This window comes from Serinus canaria, chromosome 5 (assembly GCF_022539315.1).
Source record: "Serinus canaria isolate serCan28SL12 chromosome 5, serCan2020, whole genome shotgun sequence".
Lineage (NCBI taxonomy): Eukaryota > Metazoa > Chordata > Aves > Passeriformes > Fringillidae > Serinus > Serinus canaria.
The window spans coordinates 55453535-55471820 of NC_066319.1; positions in this window are offsets into that span (position 1 = coordinate 55453535).

The following is an 18286-nucleotide window of genomic DNA, read 5'->3' on the forward strand; positions in this document are numbered from 1 at the left end:
AATAAAGCCAACTGATTCATTAAAGGACCTTTTCCTGTAATGAGATTTGAAGTTTTTTCTGGATTTCAAGAAGTGCTAGCTCTCATCCTCAGCCATCTTCCCTTCCTAGGCAAGAGGAAGAAAACAAGTTTTCTTGTTTTTTCAGTAGTCAATGAGCTTCTTGAGCTGTCCTTAGGCAGACAACCAAATAAACTGGAAATAGAATTACTCTCTCAGCCCCAGCAGACCAGGCTCTTGTCAGATCCAGAACTCAGAACTGGCTGCTGGACCCTTGGACCTGGCAGAGCAGCTGCAGGTCATATTTAATTATAAATACTTTTTAATTTATAAATGTACTTAATTATAAATATAAATATTAATAGAAAAGTACATATGTAGAAATATATATTTAGATAAAAATATATTTTATATGAACAATAAATTAATTTATCAATTCATTATAAAGATATAGATTTATGTGTTTTATATGCAAAGAGAAGTATATAAAGATAAAAATATATTTATATAAATATAAATACATTTAATTATAAATGTGAATATTTCTAGCAGAATAAATGCAATTAAACACCTCCATGACCAGAGTGGCTGTTTGGAGGGCAGTGCCAGGTGCTGGCGTGGGCTCCCATGGGCGGACAGATCCTCTCAATGATGCCAAAAGCGTTTCGGTGCGAATCTCCGGAGAGTGTGTGATGCAGGGGGTCCCCACCAGCCGCTGGAAGCCTGGCTAAATGAGGGAGCCTCATTAGAGGCGTTTAATTAACCCGCAGAGATTGCAGGAGGGACGCTGACATCTAGCGGGGAGTCCGCGTTACTCGGGCAGCCGGCAGAGCCTTGGGGAGGGATTTGTGCCGGCAGGAATCACCGCCACGGCTGGAAAGGCGCCGGTAATGACCGGGCTGAAAGTCAACATCAGTGACTTACGTGTCTCCCCAGCTGCTGGGGCAGAGCTGATAACCCAGCACTGCGTATCAGCTTTGTTTTCCAGTCTGTTTTAAGCATTATGGAGTCAAACCTTCTCAAACCAACCTTAACATTGAAGGGTTAAAGCAGCAGAAGGAAGGGATCTCGCTATGCAGCTTAACTTTATTTTGCATTACAACCTGTTTTGCAGTACAGAGATCAATGCTGTGCCTGCTTACATAAGCACTGAGCAGGGGCATGTGCTGGATGTTTCTGCTCCACAATCATATCTGACAATGCCTATGGAAACAAGAGAAATCAGAGTTTTTATGTCTGTAGTCCGAGCCTCTCCCTCTGCTTCTAAAGGACAATTGTGCCAACAAGTTGGATTAGAAGAGAAGTTAAAGGAAGAGGTGTTTCCCTAGAAACCTGAAAAGGCATTAGGCAGTTTCATAGTCCTGACTGATAAGAACAAAGATATTGAAGGGAATGATAAGCCTCCCATGTTTTAGAAACAACTAAAAGATTGTGAGATGAAGGTGGGAGAGACCATGATGGACTACCTGAAACACCTGCTACTGCAAGAGCCAGCAAGGAGAGGCTGAACCACCAGGGGAGCTGTGCTTTTAAGGTTTATTTTGCTTTTTAAACTCAAAGTGAACGAGGTCTACCTGTACACACTCTGTTTGGAAAATGCTATTGCATGTCAGGACAAATCCTTTAGACTGTAAAGGTTAAATTCCTCCAAGAGCTAAATTTCCTACAGGAAACATGGAGATAGAAGCAGCTTCCAGGAGCTTCCCCAGGAGAGGGGGAGCAAGGCAGTGTTGGCAGGGTTGCACACTCCCACAAACCACAGGTTTGAACATGAATGAGAAACATGAAAACTTTGCTTTTACAGATTTGAATTATAAGACCTGTAATCAAACAGGGCACATGCTCAGGCAATAGGTAGAAGTGAATGTCTAATCTTCGCTGATTTGAAGAAATTCCGTAAAAAGAAGGGATTCTTATGGCTGCAAAGAAAATTTACAAAACATGACCTGTTTTTGATAAGGTAAAAATGTAATCAGGACCTCAAACCATGAGGTTGGTTACACAGAGAGCTAAAGCATTCCTTAGTTTAGGCTTGTTCACTAAAACCTAGCACTAACAGGGAACTCTCTATTGCTCAGGATCACTGCAGGGCTCAGCCTAAATCTCAGGGTAAATACTTGACTCGTGTTTTCTCCTCTGGGAGTGTATTAAAGAGGCAATAGAGCTGCTCCCCAAATAAAGGGTCTTGTGTCACACAGTCTCCCTTTCAGCTGGTGCAGAAATCTCACAGACCCTGCAAGGCTCCCTGCCTGACTTGGCTGGAATAGCAGGCCTTGGATGCAGAGGGATGCTGAATCTCTCATCCACACACCACAGATGAAACACTGGAGAGCAGGAGTGCTTTTCTGAAGTGATTTCCACTGTGGCAGCTTCTATTAAAGCAAAATTCCCAGTATCCCAAGTTATTGTGGTCATACAGCAGTATTTTACTCATTACATTTCATTACTTTTTATTTTTCTCTCTTTTGTTTGCCTTTGCAGTTTGGAGCTTTGTTAAAGCTTTTTTGGGACCCCAAATTGAATCTCAGCAAAGCTACTCAGAGACAAAGCAAAGCTGCAGCTGGAGAGAGCAAACAGAAATCCCTGCCAGCACGGAGCTGTGTTTGCTCAGTGGAGTGGCCTGCGTGGAAACAGCGATCTGTATTGAGCAGGCAATCACGGCTGCACTTGGCTGCCTGGCAGGATTCTCTTCCAGCCCCCAATGCCAGATTTGGAGACTGAAAATCAATTCCCAGCAGTGCCTCTTTGGCCAGACAGTATCAGTATTACAGACCCACCATACATGCTTGTGTATTTCCTTTCTCTTTTGAACCACCCAGACAAGACACACCAGCACCAACCCGAGGGCTTGGATGGCAACGCTGTGCTCTGGCTAATGTGGGTATGGAGGTAGCAAAGCTGCTGTCACCTTACATGTGCCAGCTCATGTCACAGCTTCCTGGGAACCTTGAATGTTACTGATCCACTGCCTCCCTGTGCCACAACTCTTTCCTGTTAACACCCACAGAGATGTCTGAACTCGCTGCTGAGACTCAGAAAACCTCCTCCAGTCACCAATCAAGGTGATGAAGCAGCAGTGCTCCTTATTTACTCATTTACCAATGGTGGTTTATTTGATTTATTTGGTTTAGTTATGGGTGCCCACCATGCACCCATAAATCACAAGTCAGTGCAGAAGAAGCAGAAGGCAATGGAAGCAGAATTTCCCAGCTGTGTAGTCAGGGCTGTAGAGAGAAGGGCTGACGTGCAGCTCCCAAGGTTCATCCCCCTTTAATCTACCCTTTCTCAAGGGTAGATCAAAGGGGGATTGCAGTAGTTTATTATGGATTTGTAGCTTCTAGGTTCACAGAATCATGGAATGGTTAAGGTTGGAGGGGACCATACTGAGTCAGCTGGTCCTCTGCCCAAGTAGGGAAAGAGAAGTCATGCCTGTGTTCTTGGTATCCTTGTTAAGCAGCACTTTACAACAAAATTAGAATCATAGAATCTAAGGTTGGAAAGGACCTTTAAGATTATCAAGTCCAACTGTAAGCCCAGCACACCACCATGTCCTCAAGTGCCACATCCACACACTTTTTGAACACTTCCTGGGATGTTGACTACAACTGATGATACCATTGATTTGAACAGGCTCCTATGTGACCTTTTAAAAGTTGAGGGATGCAATGCAGAAATATCATGTGAAATTTGCAGATAGGCAGAACTTACACTTTCAATAAAATTGAAATTACCTGATGCATTAAATAACAGTCAGAACTCTTGGACTGTGGAAGGGCAGCAAAGAAGTTTCCTTGAAAAACCAGACAGTGAGACAGTAACAGCTTGGCGTAGAAGTTTTGGGTAATTTCTCCCACATCTTGAATTATATAGAAGGCTGTCAGATTTCTACTGATTACATTTTTGGTGATAGATGAAGACAATGCATTTAAAGGAATTATCTGAGCTACAGGAGATTCAGGAATCTGGGCATACCAGGAAAAGCTGCTGCAGCAATTTCATCAGAGAACACTTGCTCATGAGATTTACACATTTCTCTTTACTGTCACCAAAGAGAATGCAGTGCAAACCAGAGAGACTTCCCTAAGTCTTTCAAAAGTCTTCACTAAACCTTGGAAATGAGGGACAGATGAGACTGCCCTGCCTGGAAACAGTCCTACTTGAGGCTATCAGCATTGGGTGAGACTTCCTTTGTGACTGTGGTGTTCACGTGGGCGAGTGTCTTGGTTTGGAAAGACAGGTGCCTGCTAAAGGAAACAGGAGCCTCCCCTGAAATGGAGAATGCAAAACCTCCCCATCCCTCCAAATTGCTATGAATTTTAAATTAAAGGGCTCTCAGGCAAAAAATATGGGAGCAGGAAATAACAGTTCTTTAATAGGGAAGGAAATAAAGGATAAAATAAAACAATGCAGTACACTAGAACAACACTGACAGAGTCAGAACTCAACTGACACCCTGTTGGTCAGGGTGCTGGTAGCAGTCCAGTTGGAAAAGTGGCTGCAGTCCTCCTGAAGTGTCAGGTGTGGTTCTAGTGGAGCAGGGGGTCCTGTAGAAAAGGGTGGATTCTTCCTCCACAAATCCATGGAAGTAGAAGCAGCTGCTGTTCCTCTGGGGAATCCAGTGGAGAAAAGCTGTGCTGGTGTGTCAGAATCTCCAGATTATATCCAGGTAGGAATGCTTGGCTCCTCCCTCTGGGCTCACATCTCCCAGTGGGATGCTGTAGTTCTTATCAGCCATTCAGTAGCCTGTTATCAGCAGATGTCCCCTGCTGGGAGAGGAGGAGTGATAATGATCACTCAGGGAGAGATAAAGAGAATTGCCCACTTGATACCAGACAACTGCCCTACAGATGGTAATAGAATACATCTTGCCTTGCAATCTGGAACAGGAGACTTATGAATCCCACAATTTTGGGAAGGGTATCAAGCAGTGGGACTGAATGTGCCTGCAGTGGCTGAGGCTTTCAGGGGAGCAGAGGACCTGCTGCACCTGTGTGCAGCACAGCATGCAGGTTGTACAGTTTTGCAGGATGTCCTGACCTGTGGGAAGTGCTCATGGAGAGAGTCCATCCATATTTCAGCTGCTGCACCTCTGGAAACCTTTACCAAACAGAAAGGATTTAACCACAGAAAACCAGGGCATATGTGGCAGCCTTGAGCCCCCTCTAAATTCCAGCACTTTCAGGCATTCTGGCACAATCCCCACACCCAACCACCTTAATTAGCCTCCTGTTAGCTTTAATGAGCATGGAGAGCCCCATATGAGTGTCCTGGGAGGCCTGCATGTGCCTTCTCACACGTGGGTTTCTCTTTATCTTATCTGGAAAGCTGACTAGTTTACTCCAAGCTATGTGTAATCTTTGTGCACAGTCTGGGAATGCTGCTCCTCACAACCCTACACATGGGAAACATTTCCAGAATTCCCTTCCCAGATCCCTTTTACCTTTTGCCCCAGGTTTCTAACCCCCTGGTTTAAGTTTTCTCTTCACCCACACTGCGCCTGCATCAAAGATGCCTGAAAGGCTTATGGTGGCCAAGTAATGCAAAAAGAAAAAATTGGAGTCTTCAGAAACAAGACCCCAGAGCTTAAACCAGACCTCACATGGAAGATATTGGGTTGGTTGTACTTGATCATTTCTTGTAGTCACTAAATGCCCCAATTTTCTGGGTTTTTGGGGATTTTTCAAGTGCATATCATTGGATCATAACACCTTTCCGGAGTGTTTGTAAGTGTTTTATGTTTTGCAAGATTTTGTTTCCCTGCCTGAATGGAAATTTCATTTCCTTTTGGGCAGGGAATCGAAATTTGCGATTTCAGTTTGGATGAATTGAGCAAGCTTCGGTCCATGTCCCTTCTACTCCCACTGACCTCCCTGGCTGCCAAGGTCCATGTCCACTGTGGCAATGCTGGTGCTTGCAGGCATTTTCCTACATGTCTTCCCCCCTCTTCTAGCTCAACAGATGCAGCTCTGTCAGTTTATATTCCTAAGTGCTGTGATTTATTTGATGCACAGATTGGCACATTCCTGCATTTACTACAGGCTGGAAAGCTCAGTTCTGGCATGTATTTACAGATGCATTTATGTAATTAAACATTTAAGGGTAATTACTCTAATTTCCTAGCTTGACTTGTTAAGCCTCCGATACTGAAGATGAAATTCATTTACCTCAACAGGCTTCATTTTCACAGCCCCCTTCATTCCTATCTGTCCCTTATTCACCTGAGGACTTTGCCATATTCCCTTTCCCTGGTGTTGCAGGTGGGCAGTGACCAAGGGCTGCTTGATCCTCACAGCTGGATGTTACAGAGGGGCTGCAGTCAGGAGTGTTCTGGTGGGTTTGCTTGTACAGCCCCACAATTTCCAGCAGTTATTTAACCCAGCTGCAGCCTTGCAGGGTCATCCCCCTCTCTCTCCTTCCACTCAACAGCCAGCCCAGGCTGAAAAACCCTGTGAGGCCTGGCTGTGCAAGGTGTGTAATCCCTTGTGCCTGCAGAGCTCCCTGCTCTGTGTGCTCACAGATGAATCTGCAAAGAGAGAACACTCTGCTTTGAGCACAAAGCTGCAATCACCTTAGCATTACAAACCCCAAACCTCAGCACAAGGGTTTGACTTTGCATTTTGACTATTTAGATAAGAACATGCTGCCTGTTCTATTACTCTTTACATGGGCTCAGGTTTAATCACTGGTGTGCCAAAGGGAGATATGCCTTCATTCTTGCAATAACTCTGCTGCTTGTGCTGAGCTGAAGGGTCCTGCAGGAATGGAGCTGTTGTAATCATCCCCCAGCACTCTCAGCCTTTCAGAGGAGACAGACTTTCACATGTTGATCATGCAGTGTCCTGATCAACCTTACCCAGCAGCCTTTTGCCAGAGGGTGAATTTTTGTTTCCCCAGATTGGATGGCTTTCCCATCTTTTCTCAGCACATGTAGAAATTATTCTCAGAAAAATCACCAGTGGATCCAGAGCAGAGATATGGATAACCAGTCCTTAGCTCTGCAAATGCACTGGCTTGTCTTGCCTCAAAGCTATGACACAATGAAAATTAAATTAAAAGTACAGATGGGTGTTGTCTCCATAACCTTTCTTCTCTTTTTGTGCTCTGGGCAGCTGGACTTATAGCAACTCCTACATTTATTTGGGCAGGTGGAAAGAAAATGACGCAAACTCATTTATCCTCTTAATTCTCTGAAATAGCTCTTAATGAGATGTTATTGTCTGCACAGCACATATAAAACAGGCAATGATTCCACACAAAGTTTCATGGTCCTGTCCTTTGGAATATTTTTCTAATTTGCATGTGGGTTTCATGCACCCACAATACACATTCCAGAATTCCATGAATAATAACAAATACTCTTTAAAACATGCCAGGGCCTGATGTCCCAGCATGAGAACAAACCTTAGAATTCAGAGGTACCTGCTCCTGCCTGGCACCGTGTCCCTGTACCACTAGGTGGCTTTTCCACCCCATAGTTTGTACCTCGTTCTCCGAAGTCATTACGAGTATGGGAAATCTGCTCCAAGTGCAACCATCAAACCGGTGGAAAATGGAGAACAAAGCCAAGGCATCCTTTAGCAAATGAGCTCTTAAATTCCCATCGTTTTACAGTGAAATCTTTATCAATCCTTTATCTGTCCTGCTAATGCTTTGGTTTGACTTTGTTACAGCTGCCTTATTTCCAGATTTTGGGTATCATAAGGTATCTGCTCAGATACATTTCTGTGTAGCTGTGGAACTTTGCAAAATAGTGCATGTACCGAATTTTATAACAGTCCTTTTTGTAATTCATTAGCAGAAACCAACCAGTGACACAGAATCAGGATGTGTATTTGTTAATGTAAAGCATTGCCTCACCGTGTTCTCAGGAAGAGTAAATCCAGCTTTGTCTTCTCGGATGTTTTACTCCTTGTTTTCACTTACCCAATTTAATTACAGATCTTTGCTCACACCTAAACACTGCAAATATCTGGCTATGGATAGTATCTTTTTCAAGTAGCACTCAGCGTCTGAAGTTTCCTCCAAAAAGAAAAGCCCCGAGGGGCTCATTGACTGTACACAACAGTAGGGGCAGAAGAACGAGGGTTGCAAATCCACAGAAGTGATAAAAAAATATAAATTCTCAACCCTCTCCCCTGAGTTTTTGTTTAAGTTTGGCCATGTTGAGTAGAATGTATTTTATTTGAAGCACAAAGGAGCTGAGTTGGGCAGAGACAGACCTAAGAGATGCTAGAAATTTGGCAGATGAACTCAAGATTTGCATTTTTCATTCATTTCAGACTTTCCTGAACTCCTGTTACAAAAATGGTCATATATTCGCTGGAGAGAGATCATGGAGATGTCTCCTGACAAGTGCCCTTCAGTGGTGTGAAAATTGCATGAACAGCTCTTTCAGGTAGAATACATGGAATTTACATGTAAAATTTAGTGGGGGGCTAATCCTGCAACTAATGTAACACACAGGAGGTAAGATCTGAAAGAGGAAAGTCAGCTGTTGATGAAAAGTCTGGAGAAGGCAGCAGAGGAAAACAGCGGAGTCTAATTTGGAATAATCTGGTTCCTATTTCCAGATGTTCAGCAAAGATGGACACAGCTGGGCAAGAGGTTGAGAAAAACACACGTGGAGCTGCTCTGCACTGCTGCATCAGGGTGTGCTCTTGGTTAACATGTCCTGATTTGTGCTGCTTGGATCCAAGTCTCTGCACTGACTGCAGCTTTTTACAGCAGCTGGTTTTCAATACAAAGCTTTCCCAGAGGTTTGGGATTGCTGAGGGAAGAGGAAGATTGTAGTTAAATTTATTGGAGAAAACTGATGCTCGGTAAAAGCTGCACCAGGGGAGGTTTGAGGTGGATCAGGAGGAATTTCTTCACAGAAAGGGTTGTTAAACATTGGAATGGGCTGCCTGAGGAAATGGTGGAGTTTCCATCCCTGGAGGTGTTCAAGAAACAACTGGACATGGCACTTGGAGCCATGGTTTGGTTGACAAAGTGGAGTTTGGCCAAAGGTTGGGCTCAATGATCTTAGAGGTCTTTTATACCCTAAATGAATCTGTGATTCTGCAGTAATATACCTGAATAAATAAAACAATTAGGAATATGTGATGTTCTTTTTCATTATACAAGTACCCTTCCAGCCATGTTTATACAGCATAAGTGTCCATGGTATACTCCAGCTAAAAGCTGTGTTATCACAGTAGCCTGGTGCTGATTCAAAGGCAATATACTGTGCTCTCAGGGGCTTCTTTGCTGGAGCTTGGCACCTCATGGATGCAGGAACACAGATTTTGATGGGCACAGAGCATGGGCAAAAGCCATCTGTGTTATCTCAGTGTAGGTGCATGTCTAAGCTGATCTTTAGGTTAGAATTATCCTAATCAAAATGAAGGTTTGATCTTTCATGCTCAGACAGATGCATTGCAATCTGTGCTTTTGCTTTGGCCTGGCACAGTTTGAACCTGTGAGTGCTGGCAGTGCTTCCTGGCCAGCGAGTGCCTCAATTTGTGGCTTCCCTTGCTGAAAGGCACTGGACAAGTGGTAAACCTCTGAACAACCTCTGATCTCTTGGCTGTCCCTCAAGCTGTATTATCTCTGCAAACATACACTTCCCTCAATCTCTATATAATCTTCTCCCAGACAGAGTAATTAAACCACAGTTCCATGTCTTTTCCTTAGCTTTGTCCAGCTAAGCATTTTGCAGCCTCCCCTCCTCGTGCCAACAGTCTGTAAATTTTGTCCTGTGACTTTATTTTTCCTAATCAAACTCTTCACTCCTCTGTCAGCTCTGCTCTTTATACAGAACATTTTACAGGTGAAACACTCTCTTTCCTCCTCTCCACCTCATGGGGATTACTCATGTGGCTGAAGAGTCCTTGTGGAAGCAACTCTGATCCCAGCTCTGCATTGCTTTCAAACACTCCTCTCCATGAATTTCTGTCACCTCTTCTTATCTCCCTGTGCCCACAAGCTGGAGCAGACAGCTGTGGGGCATGAGCAGCAAGAGGTGAGGTCTCTGTGCCAGAGCTGTTTCCTGGTGTGCTGCAGGTCTGGATGCACAAAGGGATTTCAGCAGGGTGGCTCTCAGGGAGCACAAGCACTGGCAGAGGAGGCAGCAGCCAGGTGGGGATATCAAAGTGACAGCCCAGGGCTGCTCTGGGAGGCAGCTGGACACCTCTCCCAGTTGTGCCCAGCATCCAGGGCCACCTCCTTCTCACAAGAGTCCTGCTTTTCTTCCAGTCCTTGGAAATACCCACTGCAAACCCACAGGTCGTGGGAGGATGTGATATGCTTTCCACAGGGCTGGAATTTCTGTCAGGTCTTCTTCTTCAAAGCTTTTCTCTTTCCATTGTCAGGATCATCATCTTTGTTTTTAGGCCTTTGTTAGTTCTGTGCTAATCATGGGACAAATATGTGCTGTGCTGTTACTGATTTTACTGTTTTGCTATACTTTGACATCCATTTTCCAGCACAACAAAGAAATATTGCTATAATCCCATATTCTCAGTTATTTTGACTGTAATTATACCACACAGGAAAGAATGTGAAAACAGTTCTCTCAAAGTATCAATTTTATTTTTTCAAGGACTGCATGGGCAGTTTATACCTTATATTTTAATTGCTTGTGGTAAGGAAACATCAGTGGATTCAATGTAATAATATTTTTCTACATGAGTGCCAAAGATCATGCATCTGAAAAGGTGCTTGGAAATTATTCACAAAAGCAGATTTTCATTGCATTGATAACAAATTTTTTTGTACTTTTCACTGGTTGATTTTCAAAGGAAATCAGTGTCCTTATTTCACTGTTACTGGTACAGAAGCACAGGGAGAAAAAGGACTTGATAAGGTTTATTCTTCCTAACAACATGATTGCTTGCAAAGGTGTTAAACACTTCTGGCTCCTCTCAACTTTATTTGAAGTTAAGAGAGCCTTAGGGGCCTATTAAAAAACTATCAATGTTCACCTAAATAATTTCTTTATATTTCAATCTGCTTATTATCTTTACATGGAGTATTTCAACACTGAGAAAGGAAGCTGCATCTTAATTCTATTAGCAGTAAGCCCACAGGCTTCTCAAAATTAATTCCAAACATTTTATGACCTTGTCAAGATTCAAACATGTTCAACTTCCAGCACTGAGTGCCTTTCCTGTGACTTCAAAGGAATGTGTGAGCATAAAGATAATCCCTTGCAGAATCACAGCACTGGTCAGTATCTTTACTGGAAATTAAACATTTCATGGTGGAATATTACAAAGAGGTATTATTTTGTAATGGCACACTTGGGAGAATAGTGTAACTGCCTTTAATTTGGAGATCACTTCATGCTGCAAACCTGCACAGACTGCTTTGTAAGAAATACCTCTTACAATAAAAGGTGCCATTTTCTAAGGTCTTTGTTTAAGTGCCTCCCAGGTTCTTGCATGCAGAGCTCCTTGACCTCTGTGTGAAAAGAGCAGTTATATTAGTAAATGTATGTGGCCAAAAAAGCTTCTGAAACCAGAAGGCTATAAATGACTATTTACACAAACCTTTTAAACTTCAGTTTTTAAACCATTTAAGCCAAAATCTATAACTCAAGCCAGACTTGCTGAAGGCATGGCTCAGGTTCGGTGAGACAGATCATAAAACTTAGACAGGCTTACACCGAACCTGATCTGAGTTTCAGATTTGTAATTTATGCTGGTTTGAGGTTTTCTTGCAAGTACTTTGCATGCCCTAACACATACAACTGCATTTTAGTTTTTACAGTGTCAGGGGTGTTTGAGCACCAACACACCTTTCAACCCTGTGCCCATGTTTGGGGCCAGAGCTGTAACCTGGGACAAGACTGAAGGGAAAAGGGCTGTGAGAAGTCTCCTCCAGGCTGGGATTTGCCTGGCCTTGTGCCTGATCCTGCCCTGACCTCCCTGACTTGCCTTCCTGGCTTGGGCATTGCCCTTCCTCCCTGCTGTGGCTTTGCACAGCCTTCGCTGGGCTGCAGCTGATTCCAGCTGCTGTCACCAGGGCTGCTCTGCTCACCTTGCTGGGGTGCTGCAAGACTGTGCCCCAACAGACACTGAGAGTCTCACATGTGGCTTTTCCAAGCACTTGTTTCAAAAATGAAACCAGCTTGTTAAATTACAGAGAAAAATCTTGCCATGTCCTCGTTAAAACTCTTGCAGGCAGTTGTCTTCCAGTTAAACAATATGGTCTGACACTTGAGTGAAGTCCTGTTTGCCAGGATTTCACTGGACATGGCATGCAACAGCAGCATGATGATGATGATGGCCAATCTCTTGCATCATTTAGATGTGATTTCCTTCTGGACACGGAAGTCCTGGTCCCATTTTAGTGAGGGCTTTGTTGGAGAGTGGTGATTTTGTTAGGCAAAGAAGGTGTTCTTATTACACCTGAAATATGTCTGTTAGTCATTGCTACACCATGTTTGCCTTGTTCTCCACGTTTTTCTTTGGATATGTTGCTATTGGCATGAATGCCAAATCTTGCAGACTCAGAGGCTGGAAATTTCTCTGGGACAGAAGGGTAAGCTCTATTTACACACTGGATAATATGCAGAAGCCTGTGATTGTATCTAGGAAGCTTTGACTTTACTTATGCTTTGTTTATGATTTGGTTTTGTAAATGATATGGGATAATTATTGTCTACTCATCCAAGGACATATGATGTGTTCTCCAGCAACTGTGTCACCCTGTGTCTCCAGTTTCTTAATGAAGCCCAAGTTCTTAAGGAAAAATGAGGAAGTCCTGTCCTATGTAGGACTTACAAGCCATATCCAAGAAAGAAATTACTAAGAGAGTAATTCTGTCTGGTGTTAATTTTCTTCCATAACAAATCCAGTTATGCTCTTGTTATTGGCACTGTCAGAAGGACTCTGTGCTTTTCTGCAGCTGGCACTTAAAGGGTGAAAAAAATATGAAGTATAGTAACATGACCCTGGGACTACCATATGACCAGAAGTGTGAGTTCTCCACTGGTGCTGGTAGGATTAAAGAGTAGGACAGAAGTGGTTGTAGAGCTTGTGGCTGCAGAAGCCTTGCCAGACACCCTATGTTCAAAAAGCCAAAGGGAGTTTGAAGAGTTCTCCTGACTGCACATGTGGGTGAAGTATCAACCAAACAAATGCAGGGGAGAGGTCAGACAGAGCTAGTGAGAACAAGGCATAATAAAAAATGTGTATGGGTACACAGATACATCATACAGGAGGGGACAGCACCACAGTCATAAGGCAAAATCAGATTTAAAAAATGAGCACTTCCAGCCTAGAAGAGATAGCATAAAACCATCAGATTAGCGAGGGAACCCGCAAATTTTAAGACAAAGTGAGTGTGACAACTTCAGCCCCTTCATGAATAGAGTTTTATCTTCCTTTGTTGTCTAGCTAAGCTGGTTTGAAAAGCCCCTTCATCAGCAGGATGTCATTTCTAGCACAACAGAGGTGCAAAACTACACAATCCTGAGAATGCTCAGGTCCTTAACTGATGAACCTACACTGCAAGTTCCTCCAGTCATGTTACAAACACCTTTTCTTTTTCTAAAATAAGTGATCAAAGAGTTATGCAGTCTCCTACTGCCTCCAAAATTAGGAACTTTAAAAAATGCTTTTCCTACTATACATCATCTTTTCTTGCTTTCTTTTCAGGGACCACAGCAGATCACAAGGGCAGTATCAGAAGACATCCAGGCAAACAAACACAGAGCTGCTGCATCCTCAAGTTATGCTTCAAGGATGGCTGCTCCACAGCTCTGTGAATCAGCAGTCTTGTGTTCCTGGCCAAATTCTACCATTTACATATCCTGACTCCAAACCTACAGCTGCATGACTCGTTTGCATGACTGATTTCACTGAATTCTAAGGGCAGGACTTTGGGGTCCTCCAGCTGCAGCTCCCAGTACCTGTGGGAGGTAACACCTAATCAAAAGTCTCTGCTCCCTCCTCAGCCAAAGCAGGGAAGCTCCACCAAATGTGGATCTCCAACTTCCCAATCACAGCACTACTTGCAATGTTAGATCTCTTTCCATTCCTCTGACAGAGGTCTTAAAATCAGGAGGAGGGATGGAAGACACAATGCCCTGGATTATGCCATAACCTGGTGGCTACAGCAGCCTTCTGAGTCATGAGTGGGCTGCATCCCATCAGGCCAAGATGAAACTGAACTGAGATTTCCCACTCCCTAGCTGACTACATTTATTAAGATAAATGGAACAAAGCTCTGCTGCTTCTCTTCCCTTACCCTTTTCACAGAAGCCTGTGGTTTTTCTGTGAATGGCACTGGCTCAGTGCTACAAGACTCTGAGTGTGCACAGCAGAGTGGGCTTCTCCAGGGATCCAGGTGGAACAGTCATGCCTTTGCTGTGTCCCTGAATCAGGCTGAGGGCCTGGCCCTACTGCTCACTGACACCTGTGCAGCCCAGTTCAGTCACCTGGGAACTGCCAGGACAGTTGCTGGGAGGAATTTTGACACACCTCCAGGCTCAGCTGCCACAGCAGAAAAGAGTTTCCCTGATGGGTATCTAGAAGATAGGTAGTATTCTTGAACCTGGTCAGATGAATCCACCTGAGTCCCATCTCTGGTGCCCAATGCAGACTTTGTAGAACCTCTCCATCATGACAGTGCATTTATTTAATGACTTGGATGTTTGAGGGCAAGTCACACAACCCTATATATTTTAACTTGCCACCCCAAACATCTAATTACTTACTTCATCATGATATTTTAAGGATTAATTTACATTTGAGGAAATGGCTCAGGGTCACCAGGGAAACGGCTACAGCACCAAACCTCCTGGAGTTCAAGGAGTATTTGAACAATGCTCAAGGGTACCTTGTGTGGGGTGTCCTGTGCAGGGCCAGGAGCTGGACTTTGATGATCCTTGTGGATCCCTTCCAACTCAGGATACTCTGTGAAATATCACAGACACACATAATTCTGAGCACTTTCTGTGTAATTAAAAAGAGCAGCAAATGTTACCCTGAGAACGAGAGCTGGCAGAACCACGGGCTCCATCCCAAATACTTGTCCTACAGGTTCTGGATCGCCCTGGGATGCACGGGTTGCATTACCTGAAAAAGGGTGCAGCAGTAAGGCAGGCAAGTTGTTCTGAGTATCACCATGTGTGCTCAGCACACCTGGCCTTTTCCTGAGAACCTCCCCAGGACTTGGAGTACGTAACACTCCAAGATTGATGGAAATGGATTGCTGGCATTTTCAGCAGATTGAAAGAAAATGGCTCTTGGCAATGCTGGATATTCTCAATTCACCTGCAACAAACAGGACCACAATGAGAGGGAATTAATATTGGCTATCACATTGTTAAAAGGGCTTAGAAATGTCCTTTCCTGGCAAGAGCTCTGACCACTTGGCATTGATATAAAAAATGGGAATCCTACTGTGTAAACAAGTGGCATCTACCCAATTATTTATAAAAGTAATCACGACTACCAGCAGTGGATCCTGTATTGCACTCAACTCAAGGTATCTCCCTTTTAGTGCTGCCTGAGGTGTGGGATGGAGTTTCAGAGCCATCCCCACACTTGGTTTGTTATCAGCCAACTCCAAACAACTCTCTCATCTGCCTGTAGCTCTCCTGGTCTGTCTGTCTGTCAAGAAATCTGCTTTTTCCAGTGAATGATTCCAAGAATGACGAACACATTTCCCAAACTGTGGCTTCCTTTCCCCCTCTGAATAGAAAATGAATACATGTTGTCAGAAAGGACCCTAGGGAAGCTTTCACTCCTCCTACTCAAGGATGAGTAAGTTGACACACCCTTGAACTTTAATCTGCTCCATTTCATAATCTTGGCAATTTGCAATCTTCCAAGAAAAAGAGTCCAGAACGGACTAAAACACAGATCTCTGAATGCAAAGGCAAATTCCCCTCAGCTGTACATCTTATACTTTGCATCCTGATTCTCTCAGCATATCAAATCCCTCTTCCCTAGGGATTTATTTGGCACATCTAAGCCTTGCCTAGTTACCTACACATGAACTTTTGAGACTGATGGGAAGATTTGAACATGCTCCTCCCTTTCATGTCATGGGATGCCACGTGGTGAACTTTCTGCTCCTGCTCTTCAGGCTGATTCCCATGAATTCCTTCCCATTCTTGTGGTGTGGTGCGCATCCCTTTGATGAATCTGAAGAATCAGAAAGGCTCTAGTTTCTTGAAAAGGAGCTTTTTCATTGGTTTTTTTTCCACAAGTTGTAATTCCTAGGATGTGATCCCCTTCCTAGGTGCCCTTCCAACTCTGTGATGCCCTGAGAAGAGGGTTGTTTTCATCCTTGGCCTGGGGACAATTGAACTGCCCCATCAATGAGCAGGTTCTGCTCCTGGGGAACCAGGAGAGGGATTCCTGCTGCTCTCAGCATGCTCCAACAAGAATCCTCCTGCTCCCAGGAGCTCTCAGCAGCTGTTTGCCCCCTGCAGCACAGTTGGCTTTCAGACACAGATGTGGCTGCCACTCCTGCAAAAATTCAGCCCAATGTGCAGGAATTGCAATTGATGTGAGTCAGCATGAAAGAACTTACTCCTTTCTTAAAGGACAAGTATCTGAGGGATCTGCAGAAGTTCCAGGGATAAAAAGGCTGAAAGTATGGTATAACCACCAGATGAGTTGTGGAAGAGGGAACCCTCTAATTCTGGGCTCCAGGTTGATGAAGGGCTGTGCACAAGTTTTGGTTGCTTGGGGTTTTTTAATTCTACCCTTCCTCTGCAGACTTGCTAGTAATAAAACATAGCTATAAAATAACACAGTGATGGCACCCAAACACGTGCAGGCACAAGTTAGCAACTTGCCTCTTCCATGGAAAAATGTTGTGGATAATAAAGGAAAGCATGGGAATGAGAGCAGAGTCAGTTATCTAAGTGAAAGCAAGCAATTCTACAATTTAATCCCTGCTAGCCAGAGTACAGAAACAACTTGCAGAAATGAGAGTTTACACCCACAACTAGGTATTATTAGTTCAAACTTTAGAAAAAGCAGGAACCTAAACCTCCTCCTCTTTTTCTAATTTTTTTTTATCATTTTATGTTTCTGAAAAAGAGCAAACCCACTCTGCCCACCTACAAAGCAACCAATGTCTCCCCTGCCTCCCCAGATTTAATTATTTTCAATTCCAAATCCTGGGATGAGGAGGCAAAATGACCACGGGCTTATTGTTGCTTTAGGATTTGTTAGTCTCTTTGAGAAACCACAGGGGAAAATAAAACAATCTCCATTTTCTCACCACACAGTCAGCACATCACTGAATTAAAAATTTAAAATTACAGGAACATGTGAAAATGGAAGAATGAAACTGTTACCAAATCAGTATCTTTTTCCCAGTAGTAAAATTAAGGGGGCGTGTGTAATCACATGTTCCACTCCCTCACAGAGTTGTTCTGATGTATTGCCAATTAGGAACTGTAAGACACTGAGATAAATGTATTTTAAGATAATGTTGAAAATGGAATAATCTCATTTTTAACACAACAGAAATGCTGCTTAAAGAATGACACCTTATCTGAATTGTGTTTGAGATGACATGTGACAGGGTTAAATCCATGGATTTAAGTTCACAGAAGAAAGAAAGGACAATTACAACTGCATTCCTAGAACAACTTTAGAGAGGAGACTCCACCACTGCAGTCCCTTTTATTACTTATTTTCAACTTTTTTATTCTTATTTGGTGTAATGAATCACAGCAGTGCATACCTGGCATCTGCACACAACCTCACTGTCACTAAAATTCTGTGCCTTTCCCAGATGATGTGCCCACACAGACATGCAGATTAAAAAAAGATAAACCAACCCAAGCAGCTGGGCAGACTCTGGAATGATGGGCACACTTGGCTCTCACCTAAATGAGGCAGCAGTATAATGAGAAATGCATCTTGTGACACGAGGACATGTGCTGCTGTGCCACCCTGGGCTAAAATAGCAACACACCAAAGCCAGCTGATTCCATTCCCTGCAAAGTCCAAACTTGTAACTCTGAAGCAAAACATTCACCATTCAAACAAAGCCTGTGCTTTCTGCTTTTGGTGCTCATGGTCCTATTGCCAAGGTAACGTAATTTGGGCCTTCATCTTTCAATTTATGCAGGCTGCCAAGGGATCAGATTTCTGAGGTACCCAGTGACCTTTCCCTATCGTCCCCAAATGCCAAAGCCCTGAGTGTGCACAATTTAACAGATTAACAAGGTAAATAATACAGGTAAAGTGTTATAGAACACCACCACCAACAAAAAAAGTTCTCTTGCATACAAAACTTAGAACAGAATCCTGCAGAAATTAATGCAGAACCGGGC